Source organism: Eulemur rufifrons, chromosome 3 (genome assembly GCF_041146395.1).
Source record: "Eulemur rufifrons isolate Redbay chromosome 3, OSU_ERuf_1, whole genome shotgun sequence".
In the NCBI taxonomy this organism is placed as follows: domain Eukaryota; kingdom Metazoa; phylum Chordata; class Mammalia; order Primates; family Lemuridae; genus Eulemur; species Eulemur rufifrons.
Genome location: NC_090985.1, coordinates 72,241,023 through 72,261,058, shown reverse-complemented (window position 1 = coordinate 72,261,058; position 20,036 = coordinate 72,241,023). Strand labels below are relative to the sequence as shown.

The 20,036-nt window shown below is 35.7% G+C and overlaps 1 protein-coding gene and 1 pseudogene across 28 annotated transcripts in view; both read left to right on the top strand.

Moving 5' to 3' along the window:
• RALYL (RALY RNA binding protein like) overlaps positions 1-20,036 on the top strand; it is a 652,666-nt gene that overhangs the window by 618,719 nt on the left and 13,911 nt on the right. The gene's annotated exons all lie outside the window — the stretch shown is intronic.
• On the top strand, positions 3,917-4,641 carry LOC138381778 (mitochondrial transcription rescue factor 1 pseudogene; annotated as a pseudogene).

The window sequence follows — 20,036 nt, the reverse complement described above, 5'->3', positions numbered from 1 at the left end:
CTTTATCTGATGTGTAGTATGCAAAAATTTTTTCCCATTCTGTAGGTGGTCTGTTTATTCTCGTGACTGTTTCTTTGGCTGTGCAGAAGCTTTTTAATTTAATCATGTCCCATTCATTAATTTTTGTTGCTGCTGTGATTGCCTTGGGGGTCTTCTTCATAAATTCTTTGCCTAGGCCAATGTCTGTAAGAGTCTTCACTACATTTTCTCCTAGAATTCTGATTGTATCACGCCTAAGGTTTAAGTCTGTTATCCACCGTGATTTGATTTTTGTGAGAGGTGAAAGCTGTGGGTCCTGTTTCAGTCTTCTACAAGTGGCTAACCAATTATACCCCTGAATGTGAAAAACAGGAGGGCAGAGGCCAGATCATAAAGGACCTTGATGCTGTGCTAAATGTTTGACGTGTATCCCACAGATTTCATGTAAGTAAACTGGGAATTGCCTGTGCATGGGAGACAATTAGAATACAGTGCAACCTAGTGCTCTGATGCAAATGTTTTTAGAGTGAGATAGAGACAGAGTTTCCGGATTTTTAAAAATAAATGCAGGACACTCAGTTAAAGTTACATTTCAAATAAACAGTAAATAATTTTCTAATATAATCATGTCCCAAATATTACATGGGACAAACTTATACCAAAAAAATTATTTTTTATTTATCTGTAATTCAAATTCAACTGAGCTTCCTGAATTTTATCTGGCAACCCTACATAGAAATAGAATTGGATGCAGGTTTTGAACAAATTATTTAACTTTTTTCAACCTCAGTATTGTCATATATGAAAATGGAATAATAATACCCACCTCATGGGACTCTTGTAAGCATTAAATAATATAATGCATGGCCTGTACTTAAAGTCCCTGGCACAAAGTAAGCAAGTAAATTGTAGCTATTATTATTATTGATATTAATATTATCATGATCATTTCATTTTGAAAGTGAAGCTTTCAATAAAACATTACATCATTTATAGCAACATAATCTTCATATGGAACTTTGTGTTTTTAAAGGCCCTAAAGTATTCAAATTTGTTAAAAAGCACTTCTTATTTGATAAGAAAGCCTTCAGGAAATAAATGTAATATTCTCAGAGGAATCATACTTTGATTTCAGCTTGTTAAATTTTCCTTTGATTTTATAGTTACCAGCTTATTCTATTCAAAAGAATTTCTTTTTAAGTCTCCTTCTTAAGTCTTTAAAAAGGAAAAAAGATAACCCTAACAGCAGCCTGTGATGATATATGGCTTTTATATTAGTATTTGCTATAGATTTGCTCTTTGGCTCATGTGATCTGGCCACTAATTTAGTAACAGATGGTCACTTGTGGTTTTACGGATTCTGAGCATGTGAGAAGCCTTATAAGTCACATTTTCTTTAGTCATTCAGCCCCTTATTCATTAAAACAACAACTAAAAAAAAGTTTTAACAAAATAGTGGAAACTCAGTAATGTGCCAGATATTGTTAGTTGCTAAACATTCAAAGAATAAAGGATACTGGTTTTGGATTTTACAGAACTCTCACTCTCACACTCACAGGAGGTACTGCCACCAGAACAAATCAACAGATATTAACAAAACAGTATTATAGGTGCAATTATCACATAAATCATGCAATAGAGTGTGAGATGTGAGATGATAGAGCAAATGAATCTGAATGGACTTCACAAAGGTTGTGATATGCCAGCTGGTTCTTGAAGAATTTAAAAACATGTGCAAGAAAAACAAAGGGTTAGATGACATTCCATACAGAGAATAGGATAGATGAAGAAGAAAGGTTTGAAAGAATTTGGGAAGTCCATAGGGAAATTGCAAATTTAGTTTGGATAAAGCAGTGGAACTCAGAAGATGGCCCTAGAACCAGCAGCATCACCATGTGGAAACTTGTTTGAAATGCAGATTCCCAAGCTCTAACTCAGACTCACTGGATCAGAAACTCTGGGGTGGACCCTAGCAATCTGTGTTTTAACAAGCATTCCAGGTGATTCTGATGCCAACTGAAGTTCAAGAACACTGAAGTAGTGCAGTAGGGTTTTCAAGCCTGGGTGCACATAGCATTACAAAGGGTGCTTTTTTTGGAAATACTAATGCCAGAAACCACAAGCCATAACAATTAAATCTGAGTTTTGGGGGCTGGAGCCCAGAGCAAAATTCCAAAGATGTTTTACTTTGTAGCCAGGGTCAAGAACCACTGAGATAGAGCACATCGTACATGAAAAAGAAAGGGCAAAAAGGCACTTCACCAAGGTAGTAAGCATATGAAAACTCACTCAAAATTTGTATTCTTCAGGAAATACAAATTAAAACCACAATGAGACAACACTGCACCCTTCCTTCTCAGAATGGCCAAAATTGACTAATATAATCATATGTCAACAGGGATGTGGCACACTGGAACTGTATCATTGCATTTAAATAAACAGAGATTGCCTGAAGAGTAAGAGTTAGGGGCAGGGATTGACCTTCCTGAAATGCCATTCTGCACCTTACCCTGGTGAACATCCACTTTTATTTCAATACTCAGTTCTAATATAACAGCCTCTGGAAACCTTCCTGATACTCCCAGTTAGTTAAGTGTATCCTCCACAACTCACACAAACATCTATGAGACACTTACTTCAGGGCTGCTGCCATTTTTTTTTTAAATGTCTGTCTCAAAAATAGTCAAGGAGGACTTTATTTTAGACTATTGCAAGAGAGAGGCAATATTACAATAGGGAAGAGATTAAACTCAATTCTGCCAAAACAAAAGCATATTTACTGAAAGCAACTACATTCACTGAGGTTGATAATGTTTTAAGTAATGCAATTCACCATCATGGGAATACACTGACTAAAGACATCAGTCTCTGGATTGTCTCAGAAAGAAGGAAAAGTTGTAAATGAAATAAAAAAATACATAGCTCAGGTGTAATTCTGAGGGAAAAGTGCCAGAACCTACTGAAGATTCCATCGGAAGAAGTTGTGGAGCAGAACAAGAAGGAGCAAGATTTTGGCAGAAATCACCCCCTGAGGAACTTGGAGCCCATAGAAAGGGTAGATGGGGGTTTTGTATCCCCTCCCTTCACACCTCTGGCAGACTGAAGCCTCCCAAGCTGTCATAGAGCTTCTCTACCCTCATGAGCTCAAAAGCTGCTGTCCCCAGTGAACTGGGAGTTTCTTGAGAACAAAGTACCAAGCTGCCATCCATGTTGGGGTTGTTCAACCTCACTGTAGACCCAAGCTGAGCCAGTGGTACCATATTGCTCCACCCATTATGTGCCTTTGTCCTCCACAGGGAGGTTCAGCCCTTCAGTTTCCATGTCACTTGTACCCACACAAACATTTCCCAACTCCTGTCCAGACTGTAGTGGCCACAAGAAAGGACATCATAAAAAAAAAGAAAGAAAAATACAGACCAATATCCCTTATGAACATGGACACAAAAATTCTCAACAAAATACTAGCAAAAAAAATTCAATAGCACGTCAAAAAGATAATCCACCATGATCAAGCGGGTTTCAACCAAGGTATGCAAGGATGGTTCAACATATGCAAATCAATAAACATGATTCACCACATAAACAAAAACAGAAACAAAAACAAAGACCATATGATCATCTATACAGATGCAGAAAAAATTCAGCACCTTTTCATGATAAAAACCCTCAACAAACTACGCATAGAAGGAACATATCTCAAATTTATAAAAGCCATATATGAAAAACCCAGCCAATATCATACTGAATGGGGAAAATTTGAACACATTCCACCTAAGAAGTGGAACAAAACAAGTGTGCCCACTGTCACTATTTCTATTTAACATAGTATTGGAAGTCCTAGCCAGAGCAATCAGACAAGAGAGAGAAATAAAGTACATCCAGGTCAGTGCACCCATGGGGAGGGACAAGCAGCCCTGTGGTAAGGATTATATATACCATGGCTATGGCCAATGTCAGACTGCTTGTCAGTGTTTGAAGAAAGCCAGATGCCTGGACTGGGCTCCAGGGTTTGCTTTGAGGGACACCTTCTTCACACAAACTCTCTACTTCCTGGAATCAGTACTTGTATTTTTCAAGTACTGAGTTAAATGCATCAAATTATAAAACACTTTTCCACAATATTTTCTCTCTGAGACTCCCAGGGCTTTTATTATATCTGGAATATATTTTTTCCATTTTCCATAAGACTTAAAAGTAATATAAGCTCTAAAATTTCCACTGAAAAGTCTCCACAAAAAGCAGAAGATGAAGAGGACTCTGATGTAGAGGAGGATCATGATGAAATGGATGAGTCAGAAGAGGAGCTTGAGGATGACCCTAGTGTGGTCAAGGACTGTAAAGACCTGGAAGAAGTAGTGCCATGTTTTTGGTATGATGTTATCCTGAAGACAGGCCTCGATGTTGGGAGAAAAAAAAGTGGAAGATGCACTCTACAAAGGTGAACTCAGGCTGAATGGGGAAAAATTATGTAAGAAAAGCAGAACAACAAAAGTGAAGATAGATTGGATCTTCTCACTGGAGAGGACAAAGAAGCAGAAACAGAAACAGTGATGTAGCTTCTCCTGAAAAAAGTATTTGAAGAGAAGACTGAAAGTGAAAAATAGAGTGATGATACAACAGTGGAAGAAGTTAAAGTTGCCTAAGAGGAGTATGTATAAATAAGTCAATTGCTTTTTAGTGGTAAATCTGCTTTCTAGTGGTGGGGGAACAGGCCAACTTAAAAAGAGGACATTTTATTAAAATAGAGTTCTCTTACAATTTGTGGAATCTGCTGAGCTCAGTTTGTGGAAATTGGGATTTATATCTTGGTGATACTTCACTTGGCCTGGGTTTCCCTCCTGAGCTTGATTTGTGCTCTTTTTGGCACAATGAGGACATCAGCATGAGGGCCCTTTTGTCCAGTGAGATGTGTGCTGAATTAAGTCCAGAGAGGGTTTTAATGATTTGTCTGCTGTTTCCCACATAAACTGCCTCACAAGTCATTATAAAATAAACCAGCCTTGTTGTTTAAAAAAAATAAAAATAAAAAAATAAAGTGCATCCAAATTGAGAAAGAGAAGGTCAAATTATCTCTGTTTGCTGACAATATGACCTTGTATCTAGAAAACCCTAAAGACTCTACCAAAGGACTCCTAGAATTGACAAATAAATTCAGCAAAGTCTCAAACTACAAAATCAATATACATAAATAGTAGCATTTCTATATACTAATAACAGTCAAGTGCAGAGTCAAACCAAGAACTCAATACCATTCACAATAGCTACAAAGAAAATAAATATCTAGGAATATACTTAACCAAGAAAGTGAAAGATATCTACAAGGAAAACTACAAAACACTCATGAAAGAAATCATAGGTGACACCAACAAATTGAAAAACATCCCCTGTCAATGGATTGGTAGAATCAACATTGTTAAAATATCCATACTGTGCAAAGTGTTTTACAAATTCAGTGCAATCCCCATCAAAATACCAGGTCTAGAAAAAATAATCCTAAGCTTTATTTGGAACCAAAAAAAAGAGACTGAATAACAAAAGCAATCTTCGGCAAGAAGAACAAATCTAGACACATCACATTACCTGACTTCAAATTATCCTACAAGGCCATAGTAACCAAAATAGCATGGTACTGGTATAAAAATAAAGACATAAACCACTGGAACAGAATAGAGAACCCAGAAATAAAACCATCTACCTACAACCAACTGATCTTTGACAAAGCATACAACAACATGTTTCGGGGAAAGAAATCCTATTCAAAAATGGTGCTGAGAAACTGGAGAGCAACCCACAGAAGAATGAAACAGGACTCCTATCTCTCACCACTCACAAAAATTAATTCAGGATGGATAAAATACTTAAATGTAAGGCATGACCATGAAAATCCATAAAAATTCTAGAAGAAAACATAGGAAAAACTTTTATAAATGTTGGCATAGGCAAAGAATTTATTGCTAAGACCCAGAAGGCAAATATATCAAAACAAAAATAGATAAATGGGACTTAATCAAATTAAAAACCTTTCTGCACAGCAAAAGAAATAATCAACAGAGGAATAAACAACCTACAGAATGGGAGAAAATATTTGCAAACTACACATCCAACAAAGGACTGATATCCAGAATCTACCAAGAACTCAAACAAATCAGCAAGAAAGAAACAAACAATCCCACTAAAAAGTGGACTAAAGATGTGAAGATTTTTTTGAAATTAGATAGACAAATGGCCAAGAAACACAAAAATATGCTTGACATCATTAATCATCAGGGAAATGCAAATTAAAACTACAATGAGATAGCATCTTACCCCTATCATAATGGCCAATATTAAAAAGTCAAAAAATAATAGATGTTGGCATGGATACAGAGAAAAAGGAATGCTTATACAGTGTTGGTGGGACTGCAAATGAGCATAACCTGTATGGAAACAGTTTATTCCTCAAATAAATGTAGACTTACCATTCGATCCAGTAATACAACTTCTGGGTATCTAATCAAAGGAAGTGAAGTCATTTATCAAAAAGACACCTGTACTCAAATGTTTATCACACCACAATTCACAATTGCAAAAATGTGAAATCAACCTAAGTGCCCATCAATTCATGAGTGAATAAAGAAAATGTGGTATACATATATACCATAGAGTACTACTCAGCCATAAAAAGAAATGAAATAATGTCTTTTGCAGCAACTTGGGTGGAACTGGAACCCATTATCCTAAGTGAGGTATCTCAGGAATGGAAAGTCAAGCACCATATATTCTCATTAATAAGCTGGAGCTAATTGATGGGTACACATGGGCACACAGCAATAAAGGACATGAGAAACCAAGAAGTGGGGAGGTTGGGAGGAGGAGTGTGGGATAAAAATTTACCTATTGGGTAGAACCAACACTATCCTTGTGATGGGCACACCAATGGCCTTAACTTAAGCATTATACAAGTATTCATGTAACAAAAACACTTGTACCCCCTTAATTAACATTTTGAAATTTTCAAAAAGTCTGTCTCTTCAACTTGACTGAAACCCTTTGAGGGCTGAGTGTTTCTTTGCATTTTGTATCCCTCATGTATAGCAGTTTCCAGCATATAGGTGGAGATGGATGAGAGGATGGTTAGAGGGACTCTGGATTACTTGATGTCTCTCATACACCATATCATGCCTCCACAAATTTACACATGCTGTTCCCTTTACCTGAAATAACCTGCCCCATCTTTTCTTTTGTCTACCTGGCAAATACGTCTCCTCTCTTTAAGACCATTGGTACATCTCCCCTTTTCCATGAATCTATTCCTAAACAAGGAATAGATTCCAAACACATCCATTTGCGTGTGCTTCTTTCTTTAAGCCATGCTCTGTACATAGCTCACACTTAACTTACTATATTATAATTAATCATTTTCCTTCTTTCTGGATCACTGATTTATAAATTTCTCAGGGCTTATTTTATTTTGTATGTTTCCTTAGCATAGTGCTTAGTATATGTTAATGTTAATAAATATTTGTTAAAGAGAGAAGAAAATGTCCTCAGATTACCTCAAACATATGAGCCTTTTTAAGCATAGTTTTATTGCCTGTTGTAATCAGATTGTGTTCTAAGTATTACTTTTGTATGCATTCCCTCTGTGATTTAGAGGATTATTATACAAAGCATAGAAGCAAACTGTTTTCATTATAACTTATTCACTAGGTCATTCAGGCAGCAGCTGAGTATTAAAGGCGCTGAGAAGGAACAGCAGAAGGAGGCTGAAAACCAACACGTCAAAGTCAACACACCAGTATTGACTCTGTTGTGTTGGTTTTCAGTGGTTCTGTAATATTGTCTCCCATGAGTGATAAAAATGCAAATTTGAAGTAACCTGAATTTAGTTAGCAAAGCTAGAATGCTGAGTTATAAAACAAACCAGAAAATGAGCCTTTCTTTCAGTCGTGATCTGCAATTTTTAAAGCCAAAAGCAAAAAACCCAGAAAGGCACAAGTTCATAAGAAAATAAATTTCAGAGGATTCAAATCTAAAGTATGCCTAGATAAATAAGACAGATGCTCTGATTTCAACTGCAGCTAAGAGGAGAATGTGGTCATTAAAAGGCTTTAGAGCTAAAAATTTTTGAGATATCAAGAGTATTGTGGTAGACATGCAATTTTCGAACTGCCTCTAATGATGTTAAAAGCAGAATAATAAATCTAGGGTACAGATGGAAACAAAATAAAATATTTTTACCATCCCTGAGTTTCTATATAGAGAGTTATATAAGAGGAAGAGAACAGAAAGGTTTTGAAGTCCTTTGGAAATAGGAAGTCCAAAAATAAGTCTTAAATATACAAAAACAGGAAAAATACTTTATTTCAGAATATTACCGGGATACAACACTTTGCTTACATATATTGCCTTTGCACAACCCAACTCAGAGCTACAAGCATACCCATCACCCAGAAAATGCACATTGCACCCATTAGGTATGAATTTACCCATCCTCTCCTCCTCCCTCCCACCTGCCCAACATGCAATGAATGTTACTTCCATATGTGCACATAAGTGTTGATCAATTAGTGCTAATATAATGGTAAGTAAAATGTGGAATTTGTTTTTCCATTCTTGTGATACTTCATTTCAAAGAATGGGCTCCAGCTCCATCCAGGATAATATAAGAGGTATTAGTTCACAAATGTTTTTTATGGCTTAGAAGTGCTCCATTGTATACATATACCACATTTTATTAATCCATTCATGTATTGATGGACACTTGGATTGATTCCACATTTTTGCAGTTGTGAATTGTGCTGCTGTAAACATGCAAGTGCAGATGTCTTTACGATAGAATGTCTTTTTTTTTTCCTTTGGGTACTCAGTAGTGGGATTGCTGGATCAAATGGTAGTTCTACTTTTAGTTCTTTGAGGCATCTCCATTTTACTTTCCATAGAGGTTGTACTAGTTTGCAGTCCCACTAGCAGTGTATGAGTATTCCTATCTCTTCACATGCACACCAACATTTGTTGTTTTGGGACTTTTTGATAAAAGCCATTCTCACTGGAGTTAAGTGATACCTCATTGTGGTTTTGATTTGCATTTCCCTGATGATTAGAGATAGTGACTCATGATGGATAACCGACTTAAACCTAAGGAATGAAACCATAAGAATTTTAAAAGAAAAATTGGAAAAACTCTTATAGACGTTGGCCTAGGCAAAGAATTTATGAGGAAGACCCCACAAGCAATCAGAGCAACAAGAAAAATAAATAAATAGGACCTGATCAAATTAAAAAGTCCTTTTCTAGAAATCCTATTATATGCTAGAGGAAAATAGTGCAATCTAGAGTATTAATTCTGTCAGATTTCAGAAGGCTAGTTATGAAAATGGTTGGAGAAATAAAACAATCCTGCCATTAAAAAGACCTCTCCCCTACCAATATAGAAGAAAAGAGCACAATTTTTTTTATTGAGTAAGATATAACAGATTTTTAAGCATGTAAGGTGGCACCAAAGTAACCAGGCTGTTAGTATCAAAGAAAAAAATATTTCACTGATGTTAATTAAACAGGCAAGGAAGACTTTATTCAAGAGTACTGTAATGGGGTAAAGAGATCAAACTCAGCTCAGCTGAAACAAAAGAAAAGGGAGTTTTGAGTGCTGGGATGAGCTGGTAGAGAAGTACTGGAGGATGTTAGGAAGGTTGGTCCATGTGATTAGGCCCTCAGCTAACTGCTAATTGGTGCTTATCTAAGTTAGGTTCTTAACCTCCCACAGAGGCTGGGAGATACGGACTGCTTTCTTTCTTGAGGATTGCATTTCAGAGGAATGGCTCCCAGTTCCATGAGAAAGACATTCCTGGATTTATAAAACTGTCAAAAAGCTGGAGGAAGATTTCTATCTCAAAAGGGCAGAGAGAAAATTTACAAATATAATTTTTCTCAAGTAAACGCTCTAAGAAAAGTGGTATCAGGATCCTATAGTCAGGGAGAAACCTATCTGATGTTTTGTCAACACTTTTGGTTATCGGGACAAAATATCACACATTTTATGCAGCAAAGCAGAAGAAAGGACAATTTTCTCCCCAAGAATCAAAAAGCTGTACCACCTAACAGTCTCCTGCACAGCTCTCGAGAGGCCTCAGAGCTAATTCCAGAGCTACACTTTTATATTTGTCAAATAAAAAACAAATGTGGGCTTAGTAATGAGACTTTATTCAAAAGGGTTATTGCAAGGAGGGGAAGGGACTAATGCAATAGGGAGAATGCTTTGACCATAAGATCTGAAAGTATCTCAAGAGTTGGGCAAAAACAATTTTTCATTTATGAGAGAGGAATAAACAAGACTAGAAAGCACCCTATGTGTGGAAGTGAAATGAAAGATTGGCACGTTGAATGGTAGATCAGAGAATGTTTTACCTTGAAGCCAGCCTTTTCTTGGGGAGGACCCTTGAAGAGAGGGTGGATGCTGGCTCAGGCTGAACATGGGCTAAAGTTCAGGGTCCTGGAGGAAGGAGTGAACTTTAACCAAAGTTGGGTTCGCAAGTATTTTATTCTCATTGACCAATAGGGACAAAACAGTTCAGCTAATCACACATAAGGGCAAGAATAGGAATTGGGAGGATGTGTGTCTGGCCTTGTCATTGGTAAACAAGCAGATATGAGTCTTAGCTAAGTCAAACAGGGAAGAGTGGTTCATTTCCCAGAACAAAGGGTTTCTTACCTTTCGTAGCAAGGTGCACGTAAAATTTGACGTCATCACATATCTAGAGGTTATTTGACTCACAATCTTGGAGATATGTCTACCTTGTAAACATTGGATAATGGACTTAATCCCTAATAAAATGTATTTCTATGTCAAAAGTAAGAGGAAGAACACAGATTCACTAGGCCTACAAATAGACACTCTAAGAAAGGGACAAAGAGAAATCGTTCTCTTTGCCTTTTATAAATGGACATAAGCATTTCTATATGCCCTTACAAAGTGCAGATGTATGTTTATCAATTCAGTTCAAAGAAGGGTTATTTGAGTTTTAGGATGAGATGGACAAGCCTGTTCGTAGCTATTGGATCTCAGGCAAATTATTGAGGCTCACTTCCATATTTTTGTGAATTACTGAAAGGACTAAATATGATCATATTTATAAAAATCCCTACCATAAGATTTTCTATTGAAAATTTAGTCCTTCCCCTCAAGTGACAAAATTTAGTGAAAGTGCCAATTGTAGGGAGCTTTAATAACTTCCAAAGGAAAAAGTTAAAACAGCTTGGTTACAATGTTTACACATATCCCTTATAACTTTTATTGTCTCAAAATTCTTGCATATTTTACTAACAATCTTGTCTCTCACATCAAGACACTCTTCTGAAGTATTCTCTGTTGGGCTAAGGTGTAGACAAACACAAAACCATTTGAAATCTCTGAGAAAAGTTAGTGATTTGGAGGAAGTTATTTTCATTTCTGTAGGAATATTAAGAAGAAATGAACGAGTCAAGCTATAAAAGAGGATACATACTTATTTAGGGAGGGATCTGTCTATCATTTACTTAGCCACACATAATCTGACTCAACAAATTCTAGATTTTTGTATTATAGTCTTTTGGATCCCACCCACTCCAAACCCTAACCCTCACTCATGATTCCTTAGACTCTTCACATCGATTGACCTGAATGCAGAGGGACAGACTAGATCACTTATGGACAGGGATTCCCATCTAAGTGATCAAACGCACACACACAGGTAAAAGGGAGTTCTATGGAGTAGAACTTCATCTTCCGGATGCCTGGGAGGTAACTCCCATTGTTTTATTAGGGTGAGTAAGATGCTACATGCTGATGTCAGTAGCAGATTCTTAAGTAGCCCATACAACATGGTTTGCTCAGAATGCCTAGTTTTGTTTCAGATGGACAAAACCCATATCATAGGTCTATGTTGTCTAGCCAAGCAACATTAAATCAATAAACTCTTCTAGGATTCTAAGAGGCAAACAAGTCCTTTCTTGTAAATTATTCCCAAATCCCAAAGGGCAAAAGCTATTAGAAAGATGGTCTTACTGACATCGAATTTTATGCAACAGAATAATAATTAGCCTAATTATGTGTTTTTTCTTTGGTGTCATTTTTATTCAGTCAGCCAGCAAATACTTATTAAATGATTACTATGCTTAGGCACCATTCTAAGAACTGAATGGCGCCTAAGTAAAAGGAATTAACTAAGAAAGAAAAACCCTCTTTTGGAGAGGGAGGTTTGCAGGCAGGCTGCTTCATTCTCAAATGGATGCTTACATTCTAAAACATGTTTGAGACTCACATTCTAAAACCTGAACATATCGTATAAACCTAACTGGAGTATTAAATTCATATTTGCTTGACTGTTCACTGTTAGCTTCATTGTTATTTAAATTCAAGCTTGTCAATTAAAAGGTCTAGTTTGCAATTCACCGAAGAAAATGGATGCTATGATAGATATCTTAAACAGAAGGCTTATGAAGGATAGATAGAAATATGAGCACAAGGTAATTTTGTCAACCACTAGTAATTGACAGGTGCTTTCTAAATTTCTAGCTGTAAGGAAACTTGTATTAAAACATATGTGCTTTCTTAAAATGCTAACATTTGCACAATATTTGTAAGAAGTAAAATATAATTTGAGTGAATAATATAAAGCATGAGAAAATCAAAAGAATTAATTTTATTTCTATAAGAAAATAATTCCAAGATATATGAATACATGCTTATGAGTATGCTTAGCAAAACTTATCACATATTTTGGAAAATGTTCCCATTTTTCTGTCAGCCACTCATGAGAATTAAATAATTCATTGATTGCCTGGTAGTTGTAGATTTGTTTCATTTGACTTTTAAAGGATCACTTTAACTGGAATTACCTTCAGTTTATGAGAAAATGTAGAGAATACAAATTGCATTGATTAAAAAGGCATTTGAAAAAATGGCACTGTAACCATGGAAATATCATTTACAGTCATAAAATTTTAACCACACCTTTTTTTACATTCGCTTTCTGGTTTCTAATGCTGCCTCTGTTCACTGTGGCATGTTATATGCATATTCCGTCCAATTTTCTTGTGGCCGTTTAAGTGTTTACTATTTTTAAACAGAAAATTTTCTATCAGTGAAGACTCCAGAAACTGAAGGGAAGAACACACAACATGATCTCTACCGTCTTAAACATTTCAGTCTACAATACAGTATTGTTGACTACACAATGTTGTACAGCCGATCTCTAGTATTTATTCATCTTGCTTAACCAAAACTTTATGCCATTTGATTAGCAGCTCCCTCATTTCCCTCTCCCCCTCAGGGCCTGGTAACCACCACTCCACTCTTTGATTCTATGAATTTTACTATTTTAGATACCTCACAGAAGTGGAATCATGCAGTGTCTGTCTTTCCACAACTAGCTTATTTCACTTAGCATAATGTCCTCGAAGTTCATCCATGCCATTGCATATTACAGAATTTCCTTCTTTTTCAAGGCTAAAATACATTTCATTGAATGTATATACTGCTTTATGTCAATCCATTCATTTTTCAGTAGGCATTTGGGATGTTTCCACATCTTGGCAATTGTAAATAGTGCTGCAGTGAACATTGGAGTGCTAAAATCTCTTTGAGATCTTTTTAATTTCGATTCCTTTGGATAAATACCCAGTAGTGGCATTGCTGAATCATCTGGTAGTTCTATTTTTATTTGGGGGGAGAATCTCCATATTGTTTTTCGTAGTTGGGCACCATTCTGCATCCCTACCAACAGTGTACAAGGGTTCCAATTTCTCCATCCATTTGTATGTTCTAAGAATGCACATAGAAGTAATTCCCTTCATCCCGTTAAATAATGAATTTTGTATATCTGACACAATAATGATGTATTCCTTGAATTTTGGGGCACTAACACTATGTGAATACTAATTTTTTAAAAATTATTATTTTTTTCCAGATCTATATGACAGTGATACTTCCTATTTCCTACAATATTGAATCTATTATATAAAAACACTGGAACCTTTAATTGTGTATTTTCTTTATTTTAAACCTAAAATGTTATGAACTAGTAAAATATTCTATATGGACCACTAGAAGCTATTTCTTAGATATATCCAGCAATTCATCCATGTGAAGTGTTAGGTAAAGTGTAGTCAAATTACACAAACCAATTTTACAGCATTGTATTTACTGGATAGATTAATAGACTTTTCTGGTAAGACTGAGTTAATTGTAGATACTGACCTCTCACTGACTTTTCCAGAGACTGCTGAACTTAGTAGCCTAAACATTTTATCTGTCAAGTGACTAGTAATTTTTTTGTTTCATTTTTTTAATGCTCCGAATATAGTTAATCCATTTCCTAGTGTGTTATATGTATAGGACTTTATTGGTTTTTTTTTTTTTCCTAGCTAGTGTAAAAAATATTGAGTATGGTAAACTTTAAAAACTCTAAAAACAGAATGAAAATAAATGAATAGATAAAAGACAATGCTCATTTGATAAATATCAGGCCAAGAAATTTGTACTTGAACAAGCTAAGAAAGTCATTAACAGCAGTATTTCTGATGGAAACTAATGTTTTACCTGCTCAGGCTACACTGAATCTAATAACCTGTGACAGAAGAAATGGTTATAGGTATGAAAGCATTTTATTAAATCAGAAATTGAAAGAAAAGAAAGTGTGGTACTTTTTTCCCAATTTTATCCATGGCTCAAGAGGCAAGATCACAGTGGAAAAGAGATCTATTGTCTAAGTGGCACTGACCTTTTATAATTCTTGCCCCACATCCTGGAAGTTAATTCCTAAAATAATACATGTTCATGGAATGGCACAAAGTTTTTATCCAGGCAGCACTCTAGTTGCAAAGGGGCATCCTCAACTCAAGTTCACCCACCTTTACTGTGCGCCTTTATTGCCAGCCTGGACTATGCCCAGCTGGTTCCCCACTCATTAAAGCTGCACTGTCGGCCTTACCCTACCTAGGGATCTTCCCTTATAAACCTTCGCTGTCTTTAGAATGGCTCTGAATATGGAAAAATCGCAAGCTCCGGGGTAGCCTGAGATGAAATGAAAGTTCAGGCCTTTGAAAGACTGATAAGAATTCTTCTCAACTGGAGCCTGATAAGGATCCTGGATACCTTATGCATATTTGGTATTTTCTGTCTTGCCACATTTTTAGGAATATATTATAATAACGTTAAGTAACATTTCCTAAAAATAAATCTTCCTAGCCTGTGGTGTGCTGGAAGTAATACGTACCTCTGCCATTTAAAGCTGTGTGAATTGAACAAGCTGCAGATTTACTTAGTGCCTTAGTTGTCTCAAAAATATGGAAAAATAGCTTATCTGTAAAAAGGCAGAAACCTGAGAAAATAAGATATGGCATTCATGCACGTGCATGCGCACACACACAGAGCATTTTTATTTTAGTCCAAGTCAAGAAGAAAAGAAGAAAAGGAAACAATACTTTTTCCATTTTCACTATCTTCTTGGAACAATGCTGAGTTTTTGACTATATGTCATTTCATTATTCCTTAGAATAACTTTGGGGAGCAGGTATTTTACAAATAACTGATTTTAGAAAGGTTAAGTAACTTCCCCAAGGTCGTATTGTTAATAAAAGGCAGAATCAAGATTCAAACAGTGTCTGTAAGATTCTAACACCCTTAGATATTAGACTATATTAGTGTTTCACAAACTTTATTAATTTTAATTTGTATAATGAGTACCCTTATGATATTTGCCATATCTATGTACCATTTGTATTATTTTTTTTCATTCGTACTATTTTTAACTTAATGTTTTATTAAATTGGCTTACTTCATTTTTTACTTAAAATAAATGTATCTTTAACACTAAACTTTAGTTCATTCCAATAAATGAAAAACCAAGTATTACTTTACATAAGTAGGAGGTATATTTCAAATAAATATAATGAAAAGATAAAACTTTTTTTAATTTCAAAATATTAAAGAGGCACAAATGTTTTTGTTACACGGATAGCTTTTGTAATGTTTGAGTCAGGGCTATTAGCATGCCCATCACCCAAATAGTGTTTATTGTACCTGTTAGGTAGGTTTTTGCCCCTCCCTACCTCTCCCCTCCCACCTTCTTGATTTTCAATGACTTTTACTTCCCTCTGTGCCCATGTGTGCCTGTTGGTTAGTTCCAGCTTATTAGAGAGTACATGTGGTGTTTGTTTTTCCATTTTTGAGATACTTCACTTAGGATCATAGTCTCCAGTTCCATCCAAATTGCTGCAAAAGACATTGATTCATTTCTTTTTATGGCTGAGTAGTACTCTATGGTATAAATATACCACATTTTGTTAATCCACTCATGAATTGATGGACACTTAGATTGGTTCCATATCTTTGCAATTGTGAATTGTGCTGCAATAAACATTTGGATGCAGGTGTCTTTTGATAAAATGACTTATTTTGCTTTGGGTAGATATCCAGTAGTGGGATTGCTGGATCAAATGGTTGGTCTACTTTTAGTTCTTTGATGGATCTCCATACTGTTTTCCATAGAGGTTGTACTAGTTTGCAGTCCCACAAACAGTGTATAAGCATTCCTTTCTCCATGCATCCATGTGCCAACATCTATTGTTTTTGACTTTTTGATAATAGCCATTCTGACAGGGTAAGGTGATATCTCATTGTGGTTTTAATTTGCCTTTCCCTGATGATTAGTGATGTTGAGCATTTTTTCATGTGTATCTTGGCCATTTGTTTATCTTCTTTTGCAAAACTTCCGTTCATGTCTTTTGCCCACTTTTTTTTTTTTTTTTTTTTTTTTTGAGACAGAGTCTCACTCTGTTGCCCAGGCTAGAGTGAGTGCCGTGGCGTTAGCCTAGCTCACAGCAACCTCAAGCTCCTGAGCTCAAGCGATCCTCCTGTCTCAGCCTCCCGAGTAGCTGGGACTACAGGCATGCACCACCATGCCCAGCTAATTTTTTCTATATATAATTTTAGCTATCCATATAATTTCTTTCTATTTTTAGTAGAGATGGGGTCTCGCTCTTGCTCAGGCTGGTCTCGAACTCCTGAGCTCAAATGATCCGCCCACCTCGGCCTCCCAGAGTGCTAGGATTACAGGCGTGAGCCACCGCGCCCGGCCATTTGCCCACTTTTTAATAGGGTTGTTTGGTTTCTTTTTATTTTCCTTGCTGATTTGCTTGGATTCTTTGTAGATTCTGGATATTAGCCTTTATTGGATGTATAGTTTGCAAATATTTTCTCCCATTCTGTAGGTTGTCTATTTGCTCTGTTGATTATTTCCTTTGTTGTGCAGAAGCTTTTCAATTTAATCAAGTCCTGTTTATTTATTTTTGTTGTTGCTTTAATTGCCTTTGGGGTCTTAGTCATAAATTCTTTGCCTAGGCTGATATCTAAAGGAATTTTTCCTATATTTTCTTCTAGAATTTTTATGATTTCATGCCTTACGTTTAAGTCTTTTATCCATCTTAAATTAATTTTTGTGAGTGGTGATAGATAGGAGTACTGTTTCATTCTTCTGCATGTGGCTATTCAATTTTCCCAGGACCATTTATTGAATAGGGCTTCTTTTCCCCAGTGTATGTTGTTGAAACAAAACTTCTTTTTTAATTTAAGTTGATATTTTTGTATGGCAAAAATTCTTGTGTTTCTGCTCTCCTCTCTCTATTTCTATCTCTTTTTCTCTCTCTCTCTCATTAAAAAAACAGACAGTATTAGAGAAATGTTAAGATTAGCACAAACAAACTTTCTCATTAATGCAGTCCAAAGAACTGGAAGAACACTGAGAAAGACAATGTTCTCACTACATAAGTGAATGTTTATTTTATTTTACATTGACAAATTATAGTATATATTTATGGTGTACAAACTGATGTTATGATATACATAATGTGGAATGATTAAATTAAGGTAATTAACATAGCCATCACCTCAAATACTTATCTGTTTTTATAGTAAGAACATTGGAAATTTACTCTCTTAGCAAATTTGAAATATACAATGCACTGTTATGAGCTATGGTCACCATGCTGTGCAATTGATCTCAAAAAACATATTCCTCCTGTCTGACTGAAACTTTGTGCCATTTGACAAACACCTCCACATTCTTCCTGCCTCTGACAACAACGATTCTACTCTGTTTCTGAGTTCAATCGTTTTAGATTCCACATATAAGTGAGAACACATAGTATTTTTCTTTCCAAGCATGGCTTGTTTCACTTAATTAGCATAATGTCCTCTAGGTTTATCCATTTTGATTCAAATGACAGGATTTTCTTCTTTTTTAAGGTTGAATAGTATTCCATTGTGTATAATGTATGTTGTGTTATGTGTATGTGTGTATGTTCATTTTCTTTACCCTTTTACTCATTGATGGACACTTAGGTTGGTTACCTAAAATGGCTACTATGAATAGTGCTGCAATAAACATGGGAGTGCAGATATCTCTTCAAATGTGAGTGAAGATTTTTAATGCATCTTTCCACCTAACATTATCATCAGTTTGTGCACTGCCCTGGGAAATAGGGAGTGAGTTGTGCTGATCTGCACTTCATACCTGATGAAATAATGCCTCAGAATGACATTCTGATTGGACATCACCCTCCTGCAGTCATTTTTTTTTTTTTTTGCACAATTTCCTACTTGAAGTTGGCAGAAACTCTGCATGCAAATTTACTTTTTAGATCACATTAGAAAAGTACCCCAAATTTTACAGAATTTGATACCTCTAAATTGATAAAAAATAAAGTAGCATTTTCATGCTGTGCCTGAGACCCCAGAGAATCTCAGGAGGCAGATGGCCCACTGGATCTCTGGCCACTGCTGGTCACTGGGAAGCCCTCACCATGGCTCTCTCTATGATATGTCAAATGATTTCCATCAAAATAGGACATTTCCTTCTCAGACTTCCTCATTTTAAATAGGGAAAGTTTACAGCACAATGAAAAGAACACTCAAAATCATAAATATTTTATACATGTGTTTCTGTAGAACAAGTTGATTGTCCATAGAGAAGCTGCCAGGCTAGCACCCAAATGCTCCTAAGGTAGTTTAATAAATATCTCTTTAGAGGCCTGTTACTGCCTTTCAAATGATGTAAGGTCTTAACATTCCTAGTTGATATCATAGATTTTGTCCAAAGGGAATGGGAAAAAAATCACTCCAGAAATACTGACATATATAATATTAATTTGGCATAAACATTCTGTGCATAGCACAGAAGTAGTTGAACATTAACTGATAAATATAATAGTATGACTATTCAGGCAAAAATGATGTTGATAGCTTAGGCACAATGTAAATTGCTTTAAATGAAATGAGAGATTGTATATCACACAATATGAAAAAGTAAAGGCTGTAGACAAAGCACTAGGTGAGTATCAGATACTACTGAAGGAAGACACATGTGACTTGAGCAAGCGACTTACCTCTCTGTGGCGGTTTTCTTATCTGTAAAATGAGAATAATGATGGCACTTTTTTCATGTTCCTTATGAATATTAAATGGAATAAAATAGTTAAGTACTTAAAAGGGGGCTTGACATATAGTAAATGCTCAGTGCTCAGTACATGTTAGTTTTTATCCAAATAAGTAAGTCTCAAAGTTTTACCATAAGGGAAAAAGCAGTGACAAAACTATTTAAAGAATCCAGGTATATTAATGAGAAAACTTCAGTTTGGTGTTCTTTAACAATTAACCAAAGGGTTCTAATCTCCCATTTTAACAAGAGAATCTGACACTGGTAGCTTGCTTTCAGACTAGATTTTAATAACAGACTGAGGTGCAGAAAAGGCTGTATAGAGGAAGAGACAGTGTCAAAGTAAGAGACACCTAGGGCACACAAGTTATAAAATCCCCCCTTTGCACACTAACATGATGCTTTGGATCAAGAGAAAACATTTTTTGATAACACTTAACATTGCAATAAAACATGAAACAGGATGGCGTATGAAGTTACATATGTAAATTCTGAACATGGTATATGGTTCTATTTGCACTGCAATAGTAAAAAAATAAGAATTTTTTTTTTCAAATGGAAACTGGGAATAAAGAAAAAACATGGCTGTCAGAGAAATATCTACTT